This window comes from Stenella coeruleoalba, assembly GCF_951394435.1.
Source record: "Stenella coeruleoalba genome assembly, chromosome: 16".
Lineage (NCBI taxonomy): Eukaryota > Metazoa > Chordata > Mammalia > Artiodactyla > Delphinidae > Stenella > Stenella coeruleoalba.
The window spans coordinates 35,787,415-35,800,558 of NC_137162.1; positions in this window are offsets into that span (position 1 = coordinate 35,787,415).

The window sequence follows — 13,144 nt, forward strand, 5'->3', positions numbered from 1 at the left end:
GATTTGCTAAGACAATAGATCTTAAGTGTTCTTATTAATATACACACACACACACACACACACACACACACAAACAAATGTAAGGTGATGGAGGTGTTAATTAGCTTCATTATGGTAATTATTTTGTAGTGTATACTTATATAAAATCATCATCGTAAACATAGACAATTTTTATTTGTCAATTATACCTCAGTAAAGGTGGGGGAAAAACAGTGGATCTACCATCACGTCAACTATTTGAGAGATATGCCATTTTCAAAGGAATCAGAGCTTCTTCTAATATTTTATGTTTGGGATTTCTGAGTCTTTTTGAAGCCAAAGTTAAATTAAGTGGGAAAGTACAAGATAGGACCCAAACCCTCAAAATAACTTCAAATCTTTCTTTTGGTCTGAAAATTATTGATCTAAATTGAGGCAGAAATAAACTAGGGATTATGTTTCTTTACCTTCTCTTATGACTTCTGGAAAGTTCTTGGCACTGAGAGACCATGGGTTAAAGGGAATATTTAAAAAATAAAGTTCACATAGTGTTTGTCTGAACTGAAATATCTAGTCTGATATCACTCAACTGAATTATTTAGTCTGATTTTTTTATTGATCAGAGAAATGACTAGTATCCCCCAGGGTCCAGGGCCCAGTGATGGTATCTAACTAGCTGTGATAGTCCAGATGTGTGGCTGCTTCTGTGACTCAGGTGCCTTGCTCCTGCCTGGTTTTAATGCAGATTGTCTCTGCAAGGCAGGGAGAAGTGAACAGAGTTGGCCTAACATGGAGGTAGACCAGGCAGCCTATCACATAGGGTATGATAATGTAAATGAGTTTGAAGGGCAACATCCATGGCTGTACATCCATGAATGCAATGTTTACAAATACGTGATCTCTTTAAATCTTGTGAAGAAGCTATTACAGTTATAGTATCTAATATATTGACAAAGAAACTGAGACCCTTAGGAGTTAAGAAAACTTAACTGAGCGAGAAAGTGGCAGATATGGGTCTCAAACTCAGGTCTTATGATCTCCAACTCATCTGACACCACTGATCCCTTAAACACATATTGCTCTGTGTTGTAGCTCACATTGTTGTTAGTTTTTAAAACTCTGGTATTAATTAGTTGTTCTTATTTATAGTCTCCCAAAGTTGGGTATAAGAGCCAGGCTTGCTATTTCTTTATTTTTCCCCAAGCACCTAACATGTACCCTTATAACAAAGTGTTTGTGAAAAAATTTCTACTGAGTCATAGTTAGTGTATTATTTCATTAGCATCAGTTGGTATTTAGCAGACATCAGGATGTACACATTTTGACAGGTAAGGGAGGTATAAATCCTGAGCAAAGGACATGGACAGAAATAATATGAAATTCTGGGAATTATGAAGTTAAATTCCTAAGGGGAGCTGAGGTTGGGCTCCTGGAGGAACTGCTGAAGAAGGAAAAACAGCTGAATGATAAGAGTGTATCTGAGGTGGAAGTGATACAGTACAGTATTTTACCATCTGGCCAATAGACCGTAGGTATAAAGAAGAACTTAAGGAGAATTAAAGGACAAAGTCCTTTTGAGGATTTTGTCTTTTATTCTGATCTTGTTACTTTTTCCGCATTAGCACTCTTTGCTGCCAAATCTTTGAGTTAGGGGATGTCGCTACAGATTCTTCTCCATCCTCTTCCCAGCCTCCTTTCTTCCACGTCTTTCCAGAATGAAAATGACCATAATGTTTAATGTGTATCTAATTATAAAAGGAATATATATTCAAAAATCACAGAAAATATGACCAAATTAAAAAAGACAAGAAGAAAATCTCTAAAAGGAGTTTCAAGAAATAACCACCATTCAGGGACTTCCCTGGTGGCGCAGTGGTTAAGAATCTGCCTGCCAATGCGGGGGACATGGGTTCGAATCCTGGTCCTTATGCTGTGGGGCAACTAAGCCCGTGCATCACAACTACTGAGCCTGTGCTCTAGAGCCCACAAGCCACAACTGCTGAAGCCCACACACCTAGAGCCCGTGTTCCACAATGAGAAGCTGGCGCACAGCAATGAAGACCCAACTCAGCCAAAAAAAAAAAAAGCTATTAAAAAAAGAAAAAGAAATAACCATCATTCAGATTATATGGCTCTTCAGACTTTCTATATGAATAAACCCACAGAGTAGAATTCAGTACTATTTTATCAACCTCTGTTTTAACTTAGCATCACTTCTAACAGTTGCAGAAAATGCCGTTGCAAGGTGTGGTCCATATTTAAAACCGATTTCCTGTTATTGGGCATTCAGGTTGTTGTAATGAACATCTCTATAAACCATCTTTGTCAGTTCTCATGATTATTTTCAATAGATAATGTCATAGAAATGGAATTTCTGGGTCAAAAGAACTGCAAAATTTGAAGACTTTTCAAAAATATTTTTAATATTTCCTTGAGAAGTCTTCTAACAGGAATGTCCTTGTACTCTCTCCAATACAGGTCATTATCAAACTTCTTAATCTTTACAAGTATAAGAGTTTTAAAAAGATTCAATTTGTTGTTGTTTTATTGAAGTATAGTTGATTTACAATGTTGTATTAATTTCTGCTGTATAGCAAAGCGACTTAGTTATACATATATATATACACTGTTTTTTATATTTTCCATTATTGTTTATCTCAGGTTACTGAACAGAGTTCCCTGTGCTATACAGTAGGACCTTATTGTTTATCCATTCTATATGTAATAGTTTGCATCTACTAAACCCAAACTCCCAGTCCATCCCTCCCCCACCCCCTTCCCCTTGGCAACCACATGTCTGTTCTCTGTGAGTCTTTTCATAGATAGTTCATTTGTGTCACATTTTAGATTCCACATCTAAGTGATATCATCTGGGGTTTTTCTCAGTTCACCTAGTATGATAATCTTGAGTTGTATCCTCAATTTGTATTTAATTACTAGTAAAGTTCATCATTTTGAAAATAGAAATGGGACATATTTTATATTATTTCTTAATTTTCTAAATTTTCTATTTGTGTTCTTGCTGTAGTAATTATATTTGTAAATATACTTTATATATATTTATATATATATATTTTATATATATATATTTATAATATATATATAAATATATATATTTATGGCTGGGTAATGTTCTGAGATATAAATTTTATTTTTCTTCCTGCATTCTCTTGTCACCCCCTGGAATTTTGTCTTCCTCTCATTTATGACTTTGTGCTTTACTGCCTTAGGGGAGATATGAGTTGTAGGAAACAGAAGTAGCTTGAAAGAAATTCTAGTTTCCCTTCCATCTCCCTCCACCTCAAATCCTTAGACTCATTGAAGAGCACAAGATTTGAGGAAACTGGTGAAGGGCCAAGAGAAGTGGGAAGGGGAGAGAGTTTTCTCCTAGACCAAAAAAGTGATTCTTCTGTCTGGGGGAATTAGCAATATTTGAACTGACAACCAAATGTTTATATCCATATTCATGAGAGAGTGTAACTAATCTGGGTAGTTTACAGGAAGCAGCTCTTTTATAGCTATCTCCAGCATAGACACATCTCTGAGACTCATTACATTGTTTGCAGCCACTGTAGGTACTTAACTCTGTCACCATGAAGTTGACAGGTGATTGCTGGGAAATAGGATAGTGTCATGGAAAGATCACTCTCAGGACATCAGAAAAGTCATCTGAGATGTGCTTCTGTCTGCCGCTGATTGACCTTGGATACTCATGGAACTTCTTAAAATTTCCCTTCTCATTCTATGAGAGACATAACCAGTAATACCAACAGGAGAAAATCATTTCAGAGTCCTTGGAATCTGTCATGTCACTTATCAGACATTGATTCAGTGCCTGCTGTGTGCCAAGCACTGTTGTAGGCACAGAAGCTACCAGAAAGAAAGAAACAACTTCTCTGCCTTCAGGGAATATGAACACATATACACAGGGAATTCTAATACCTCATAAAAACCTATAATTTAATATTCTATATTTTATAGTTTTTATATAAAATGTTTATTGTAATTTTATAGCAGTATTATTCAGTGCTCCAATTGAGTGAACAAAAATCACATTAGAGCAAGTAAAACAATAGCTAATTGTTTATAAATTATAAAAAAAATTGTCTCTAAAACATAAATGGTTTAGTACTACTGGGTTTTTGGAAAAATAATTTTTCAGTGCTTGATGATCTAAATGGTAGGCAAAGTTTATGCTCAGGGAACAGTAAAACAATTGTAACCTCAAAATGAATGAGCAGAAGTATTTGTTCATAATTGAATATTAGGTATCTCCAAAGAAAGGGAAAATAATCATGAAGGGTAAAATGAGTGTTTTATCGGGCTTCATCTCATTTCATCTTATAATTTAGAATCTTTTTTACCTTTGAAGGAAAAATGGTGGGAGCACCAAAGGGCTTCACCCAGTCATGCTGCCTGCAGGTACCCTGATTTAGTGGCAGTCTATTGCAAGACTTGTTCCTCTGATATATGGATCACTCCGTGGACTCTCCTTGCAATTAATGGACATTTTATTCAAGCATTCCCACTACAAGGTTAGCAGATGTGGGCAAAGGAGAGGAAAGCAAAAAAGCCTGATTTGGGAACTTGCTGGCAAGGGTTTTGTGGCAGGGGGCTATTCAAATGATGCCTTTCCTTGGCTTCTCTGCTATATTCATGTATGCAGTTAAGAATTGGCCCTATATCTAAAATTCATTTGGGAACGTTCATTCCATTAGGATTACTGTCAATGTCTCCAGACTCCCCACTTCCAAAGTGAGAGACTAAATAACAGGATTTTTCACAAGTCTCATTCTTTAAGAAGGTTTGCTAATACTCAGTTGGAAAGGTTAAAATCTACAAGCTTGATGACTTAAATGTTTTTGAAAAATCAGTTAAAAAAAAGGTACCTCCTGCCAGCCACTGGAACTGTAGATGAGTTGAAATGCTTTCAATTTCTCTTGCTATTCAAAATGAGTCTCTAGTGTTTTTGCACTTTAGCCAAAAGCTTTTAGGCTTAGTAAAAAGCCCTCTGAGTCACAAGATAAAATGTATGTGCATTTTCCCATTGCCTATCTTCAATCCAGATTTTCCATGTTTAAAAAGAAAATAACAAAAATGCAAGGTTTAAGAAGTCCCTGGTCACCTGCAGTCAAAACTGCATTTAACTCAGTTAACATCCTCTAAGCTGAACACAGGACGGAGTGCTACATTATCCAAGTAGCTTCTTATTTTTAGCATCAGAAGAGATTTGATGGTCTATATTAGTCTGATCACTCTCTTTAGCAAATGTACCGAGCTATAAGAAAATATCTAGGGAAGGTGGGCTTTTTAAAGATTGAAACCCATTGTGTTCTATATTGCTTCTTTGTAGGATGGTGCTCAACTCTGTTTTCTTGAGTAGGAAAGGAAGATGCGCAGGCTCAAACCAAGGCGGCGCCTGTGCATGAGTGGGGCAAGGCAGTGAGGAGGTCGGTGGCAGGCACAAGCAGTAGGGTTGTACCCAAGGTCATGTGACACCATGCGCATATTACATATCTTGTCTTATTTCATCTTCATAACAGCCTTGAAGATGTGGGCATTACGATTCTTGTTCTACAGACGAAAAGACCAAGAATTAGACAAGATCAGTGACTTGCAAAGGTCAGGTAGCAAACACCTGGTTATGAATTAGTCTCAGCTTTAGTCTGCTCAAAAGTCTATATGCTCAAAAAAAAAAAAAAAAAAGTCTATATGCTCCATGCTGGTTTTCTACATCTGCCTGGGAGCTCAGAAAAATGGAAATTCTCCCTCTTCCTGCTGTGTTCCTCACAAAATGACCATATGATTATTCTGATGGGTTAGTGGAAAGTATACCAGGTTTAGGATCAAAGGCGCTTGGTCCTAGATCTGGGCCTTGATCCCACTACTGATCAACAATGTGATGCTGGCCAGGTAGAACTTCTCCTCGGTTTAGTTCAGTGCTGGGTTTAGAGAAGGTGAAAGACCAGACATCCCGTTGCCCTAGGAATCTAACAGTGAAGTCTGCTCCTTTCCTTCTGTTTTTATATTAGAATTTGCCTAACTCAAAAGTTGCTTTAGGATCAAACTAGTCTTGTATTCTCTGAGAAAGGACTTTGTATACTACAAAGCACAGGGTTGATCTAAGGGGTTTTTTTTAGACTGAAATTTTCATATTATCACCTCTGCTTGAACACAATGAAGACATTTATTTAAATTAAAATGTTATATGGGAGTGGTAAACATACTGAGCCACTGTATAACATTAACAGTTGAGCATAATTCATGACTAGATTAGCTTTCTGGTGATCTAATTTGGGTTCAAAGAGAATTATTAGGGGATAGTACAGATTTTCATTATTTTTAATACCTTTACATTAAGAAGCATAAAGCCTTATGAAAAGTTTTAGAAATAAAAAAGTTAGGAGTAAAAGATATACTATTTTATTATCCAAAAATAAATACTGAAAGTTATTTGTATATTTCAGAAGCCTTCTTTTTCCCCCTTGCCTTCTCTCTCTCTTTGGGAAGTAGTTGTGTATGTGTGTTTCTGTGTGTACGCATACACATGTATGTGTGTTTGAATATATGATATAGGGGTCATTCAATAAACACAACTTTATATTCTGCTAATTTCACTTTATGTTACACTGAATTTTTCTATGCTCTTATTGATCTTATTCTTTAATTGCTTCATAAGAGTCCCCTAATTTTGGACACTAGATTCTTTCCAATTATTTACAACTCTAAATGATGTTTTAGCAAATATTCTTTAATGTTTGTGATTCCCTAAAATTCTGATTATTTCTCTAGAATAGATTTCTTGGACTAGGTCAAAGAATATAAGCTTTTTAATCCTTTGCATAATGCCTAGTTTCCCTCTAGAATGTTTACACTAATTAACATTCTCATCAACAGTTTCTAAAAGTCTCAGTTTTACTTTCTCCTAGCCTACACTGAATATTTTTACAAGCCCATTTTTTTTAGTAAATTGAAAGGACATAAAATTACATTTCAACAAATGTAATTAGAACAAACAACATAGGATGAAAGAAAATAATTAAAAGTGCCCATTATTCACTGAAAGTATGCATATAGGTGACTAATGTGGAGAATCACTCTTACACTGCCAACCTTTTGTCATTTCACTGATAGCAACTATACAGAAAGTTGGGAGGAAAGTAGCAATTCCCCACATTACATGCTGTACAAGCACTGTCTACATTGAACGTCATTGTTCAAAATCATAGCTGAATTGGTAAGTAACAGCTTGCTGTTTGGTTTGATTTGTAGTTCTTTGATTATTAGAGATACAAGCATTTTCTTCGATACTTATTGTCTCTTTCATTTATTCTTGAAAGACAGGACTTTCAGTCTTTGAGAGAGTGGTCTTTGGAGTCAGGCAGCCTGGTTTGAATCCAGGAACTGACGCTTTCTAGATATTTGACCTGTATCAGGTTAGTTGCGCTTTCCTGTACTTTAGTTTCCTCACCTAAAAAGTGAGGGTGATGTTACTAGTATGTATCTCATAACATTAATTCATGTAAGTAATCAGTGTGTTAACCCAGGTACATATAAGAATGGTATATTAATCCTTAACATATGTCAACTTGATTTTATTTGTTCATTTTGTATTTGGATTCATCGATATCCTTTTGTCTATTTTCTACTACAGTTCTTTTCTCCTATTGATTAACAAAAATGTTAACATTAGCTTTACGGTTTGCTGTCTTCCTTCTTTCTGAGAGTGGGCAGTAAAGTAAGAGATCAGAAGGAAGATGAGACTCAAAACTGGCACAGAAAACACACACACTCTTCTTTTTGTACGAGGGCTGGCTTAGATATCGCCTCTCATCACTAGCCTATAACTAGTGCAGTGGAAAGAGTCTGGGATAGCACAGATCATTGAATCTTTATGCATAATGAATTCAGCCATCCTAAACACATCCAAGGGATCTCAAAGCACCCAAGGTATTTGTGTGTTCTTTTGAAAGACCTCATCTTTTGTGTAGGCAAAAGATGAGGCTCCTTCACAATTTAATAAGGTGATAAAGCGAGTGCAAGTCGGACTGCAGGACTTAAAGGTTTGGCTTGTCAGTCCACTTTTGAGATTGGGGTTTAATATGTCATCAGTGTGTGCAGCTCCCTTATGAAGTGGTTGCTGGGCAACCAGACTGTGATTTGGTAGAAATAGTAGGCACTTCTTTGAATCATGATCTCACTGACCATTTTCACTAACATATTTACTGTTCCCTTCCATTTGGTTTTCTGACAATCTAATGTCAGTGTTCTCTGACTAAAAATACTTTCAAGTTTAATGAGATTTCCACTTTTTACTCTGTTCATTCTCATCAGCAAAACTAATGGGTTGCCAAGACATTTTATTTTTTCTGTCACAGAGGTTATAACCATAACTTTACATACACTCTGAACTAGAATTGGAACATCTTGATGATCTAGAGCTGGCAGCTTTCTGGATGGCTATAAATCCAGAAGGCTATGCATGCCCCTATGGCATTCACTTAGGAGCTACGTGTGGTAAATTTTTGTTGTGGTGTTGATTTAGGCAATGGTACCATGAAGTAGGAAAAATCAGTAATCCTTTGATTAAATTCATCCAAGTAGCCTCATTCGTTCTGTCAGTCACCATTCCACAGATGTTTTCAAAGTGTCTGCTATGTGACTAGCCCTGTGCTACTGGGCTCTGAGGATTCAATTATGAGTATAACAGAGCCTCTGTCTCCAATTTGCTTGTTGTCAGTGGAAGAGGCAGAGAAGAAGAGAAGCTTTCATCAATCAGAGGGACAAGCACTAAGTGAGCACAAAGGAGGAGGGGCACTTAACCAAGACTTAGGAGGTCGGGGAAGCTCTCTCAGAGTGACAGTATAAAACATGAAGTATGAGTTAACCAGGAGATTAGAAGACAGCATAAGGGAATAAGATGTTCAGAGACTGAAAGAGACTTCGCAGCAGGATTGGGGATCTGCAAGTGGTTGAGTGTGACTGGAGAATGATTGGAGGGTGAGAAAATTCAGACTAAGAGTGTCTGCATTTGGAGGAGAGGTGTTATGTCTATTCCCTAAGCTGCTGTCTCCTGACTTCAGTTTTCCATTCCAGACAAAAGGTAATATTTTATGCCCCTTGGCTACTGCCCTAAAATTTTAGGAACTTAATCCCATAGAGAATAGGGTGCTATAATTATATGATCCAAGCTTTTCCATATATATTTCTTATAATAAACATGGTAGATTTTCACTGCAGTTTAAGCATGGATTCTCCACATTTTATTTACAGCAACTATAACTAGCACTGTACTTTCAGTTAATTATCTCCTAGCAGCAGCATTCCCAATTGTGCACCCACAGCATTGGATCTTGACTCTGCTTCTGCAGGACCACATTGTATGGGTAGGCAAGTAGGCAGAGAAACACAGGTAGTTTTCAATGAATGTAATTGCCCACAAAACATACTTTAATGGTCCCTGCCAGAAATAAGTGACTGTCTTTTGGATTATCAATCTGTACTGCAAAGCAGCTGAAATATATCAGTTCTCTTATCAGTACTCAATTTTCTGATTTGGGAGAAACTAATAGTTGTATTCAAATGAGCGCCATACTTTTTTTTTTTTTCGCACACACACACACACACACACACACACACACTGTATTTTATTTTTACAAGAGATAAACAAACTGACACCAAGCACTGTAAATGGATGACCACAACAAAAGCAACAATGATTGCAATTACCAAACGTGAAACACACTCATACTATGTCATAATAGTGACATTCAGTCCAGTAATCCTCCACTGTAACAGCTCCTTTACTTTGCAGTGAAAATTGATTTGTATATTTTTTGCCTCTGAGTCCTTGGGGGATTTTTTTTTATTCAAACACAAAATGTGTTGAATCATCAGAAAGTCACAAAAATTATAATCATCCTCATCAGTTCACTCAGTCCCATGTAATCAATTTTTTTTCATCTTGATCTTTTGTTAGCACTTTTATGAATTCATCAGTTTTCCATTAGAGTTCTGAAAATGCTTATTCATTCAGTTCAGCAGTATAGTCAGTTACCAGAAACCTGTACTTGTCAGAGTCTTTTCCATGAATTCCTTGAAGATGAAACCCTTTTACAGGAACATTTTTGCAAAAGCATCAGAGTACACCCACTACTGTCTGTAAATGACAAAAGACTTAAAAATGACCACGGTTAAAGATTTGATGAAAGTTCATAATAATGCAATTGACAAGGAAATTTAGTTTTTTCAGAGATATACAGTTTAAAGTAATAACTAGAATTATGACTTATAACATTATACCAGAACATATAAGATTTTTAGAAATTTCATGTAATGTCTGAAACATTTATATTAACATATGTCCATACAAATAACCTAAAGAAAGTTTAGTATTAGTTGTTTTTTGTTTGTTTTTTTTAATACTGCAGGTTCGTATTAGTCATCAATTTTATACACATCAGTGTATACATGTCAATCCCAATCGCCCAATGCAGCACACCACCATCCCCACCTCACCGCGCTTTTCCCCCCTTGGTGTCCATACGTTTCTCCTCTACGTCTGTGTCTCAACTTCTGCCCTGAAAACCGGTTCATCTCTACCATTTTTCTAGGTTCCACATACATGTGTTAATATACGATATTTGTTTTTCTCTTTCTGACTTACTTCACTGTGTATGACAGTCTCTAGATCCATCCACGTCTCAACAAATGACTCAATTTCATTCTCTTTTATGGATGAGTAATATTCCATTGTATATATGTACCACAACTTCTTTATCCATTCGTCTGTCGATGGGCATTTAGGTTGCTTCCATGACCTGGCTATTGTAACTGCTGCAATGAACATTGGGGTGCATGTGTCTTTTTGAATTATGGTTTCCTCTGGGTATATGCCCAGTGATGGGATTGCTGGATCATATGGTAATTCTATTTTTAGTTATTTAAGGAACCTCCATACTGTTCTCCATAGCGGTTGTATCAATTTACATTCCCACCAACACTGCAAGAGAGTTCCCTTTTCTCTACACCCTTTCCAGCATGTGTTGTTTGTAGATTTTCTGATGATGCCCATTCTAACTGGTGTAAAGTGATACCTCATTGTAGTTTTTTTTGTGTGTGTGTGGTACACGGGCCTCTCACTGTTGTGTTTCTCCCGTTGCAGACCACAGGCTCCGGACACACAGGCTCAGCAGCCATGGCTCACGGGCCCAGCCGCTCCGCGGCATGTGGGATCCTACCGGACCAGGGCACAAACCTGTGTCCCCTGCATCGGCAGGCGGACTCTCAACCACTGCGCCACCAGGGAAGCCCTCGTTGTCGTTTTGATTTGCATTTCTCTAATAATTAGTGATGTTGAGCAGCTTTTCATGTACCTCTTGGCCATCTGTATGTCTTCTTTGGAGAAATGTCTATTTAGGTCTTCTGCCCATATTTGGATTGGGTTGTTTGTTTCTTTAATATTGAGCTGCATGAGCTGTTTATACATTTTGGAGATTAATTCTTTGTTGATTCGTTTGCAAATATTTTCTCCCATTCTGGGTGTTGTCTTTTTGTCTTGTTTATGGTTTCCTTTGCTGTGTAAAAGCTTTGAGGTTTCATTAGGGCACATTTTTTAATTTTTGTTTTCATTTCCATTATTCTAGAAGGTGAATCAAAAAAGATCTTGCTGTGGGCTTCCCTGGTGGCGCAGTGCTTGAGAGTCTGCCTGCTGATGCAGGGGACACAGGTTCGTGCCCCAGTCCTGGAAGATCCCCCATTCCGCAGAGCGGCTGGGCCCGTGAGCCATGGCCGCTGAGCCTGCACGTCCAGAGCCTGTGTTCCGCGACAGGAGAGGCCACAACAGTGAGAGGCCCGTATACCACAAAAACAAAAACAAACAAAAAAAAGATCTTGCTGTGATTTATGTCAAAGAGTGTTCTTCCTATGTTTTCCTCTAAGACTTTTATAGTGTCCTGTCTTACGTTTAGGTCTCGAATCCATTTCAAGTTTATTTTTGTGTATGGTGTTTGGGAGTGTTCTAATTTAATTCTTTTACATGTAGCTGTCCAGTTTTCCCAGCACCACTTATTGAACAGACTGTCTTTTCTCCATTGTATATCTTTGCCTCCTTTGTCATAGATTAGTTGACTATAGGTGTGTGGGTTTATCTCTGGGCTTTCTATCTTGTTCCATTGATCTGTGTTTCTGTTTTTGTTCCAGTACCATATTGTCTTGATTACTGTAGCTTTGTAGTCTGAAGTCTTAGTCTTAGACTTTGTAGTCTGAAGTCTTAGTCTGAAGTCACGGAGTCTGATTTCTCCAGCTGCGTTTTTTTCCCTCAAGACTGCTTTGGCTATTCGGGGTCTTTTGTGTCTCCATCTAAATTTTAAGATGATTTGTTCTAGTTCCCTAAAAAATGCCATTGCTAATTTGATAGGGATTGCATTGAATCTGTAGATTGCTTTGGGTAGTAGAGTCATTTTCACAATATTGATTCTTCCAATCCAAGAACATGGTATATCTCTCCATCTGTTTGTATCATCTTTAATTTCTTTCATCAGTGACTTATAGTTTTCTGTATACAGGTCTTTTGTCTCCCTAGGTAGGTTTATTCCTAGGTATTTTATTCTTTTTGTTGCAATGGTAAATGGGAGTGTTTCCATTATTTCTCTTTCAGATTTTTCATCATTAGTGTATGGGAATGAGAGAGATTTCTATGCATTAATTTTGTATCTTGCAACTTTACCAACTTCATTGATTAGCTCTAGTAGTTTTCTGGTGGCATTTTTAGGATTCTCTATGTATAGTATGTCATTTGCAAACAGTGACAGTTTTACTTCTTCGTTTCCAATTTGTATTCCTTTTATTTCTTTTTCTTCTCTGATTGCTGTGGCTAGGACTTCCAAAACTTTGTTGAATAATAGTAGTGAGAGTGGACATCCTTGTGTCGTTCCTGATCTTAGAGGAAATGCTTTCAGTTTTTCACCATTAAGAATGATGTTTGCTGTGGGTTTGTTGTATATGGCCTTTATTATGTTGAGATAGGTTCCCTCTATGCCCACTTTCTAGAGAGTTTTTATCATAAATGGGTGTTGAATTTTGTCAAAAGCTTTTTCTGCATCTGTTAAGATGATCATATGGTTTTTATTCTTCAGTTTGTTAATGTGGTGTATAACACATTGGT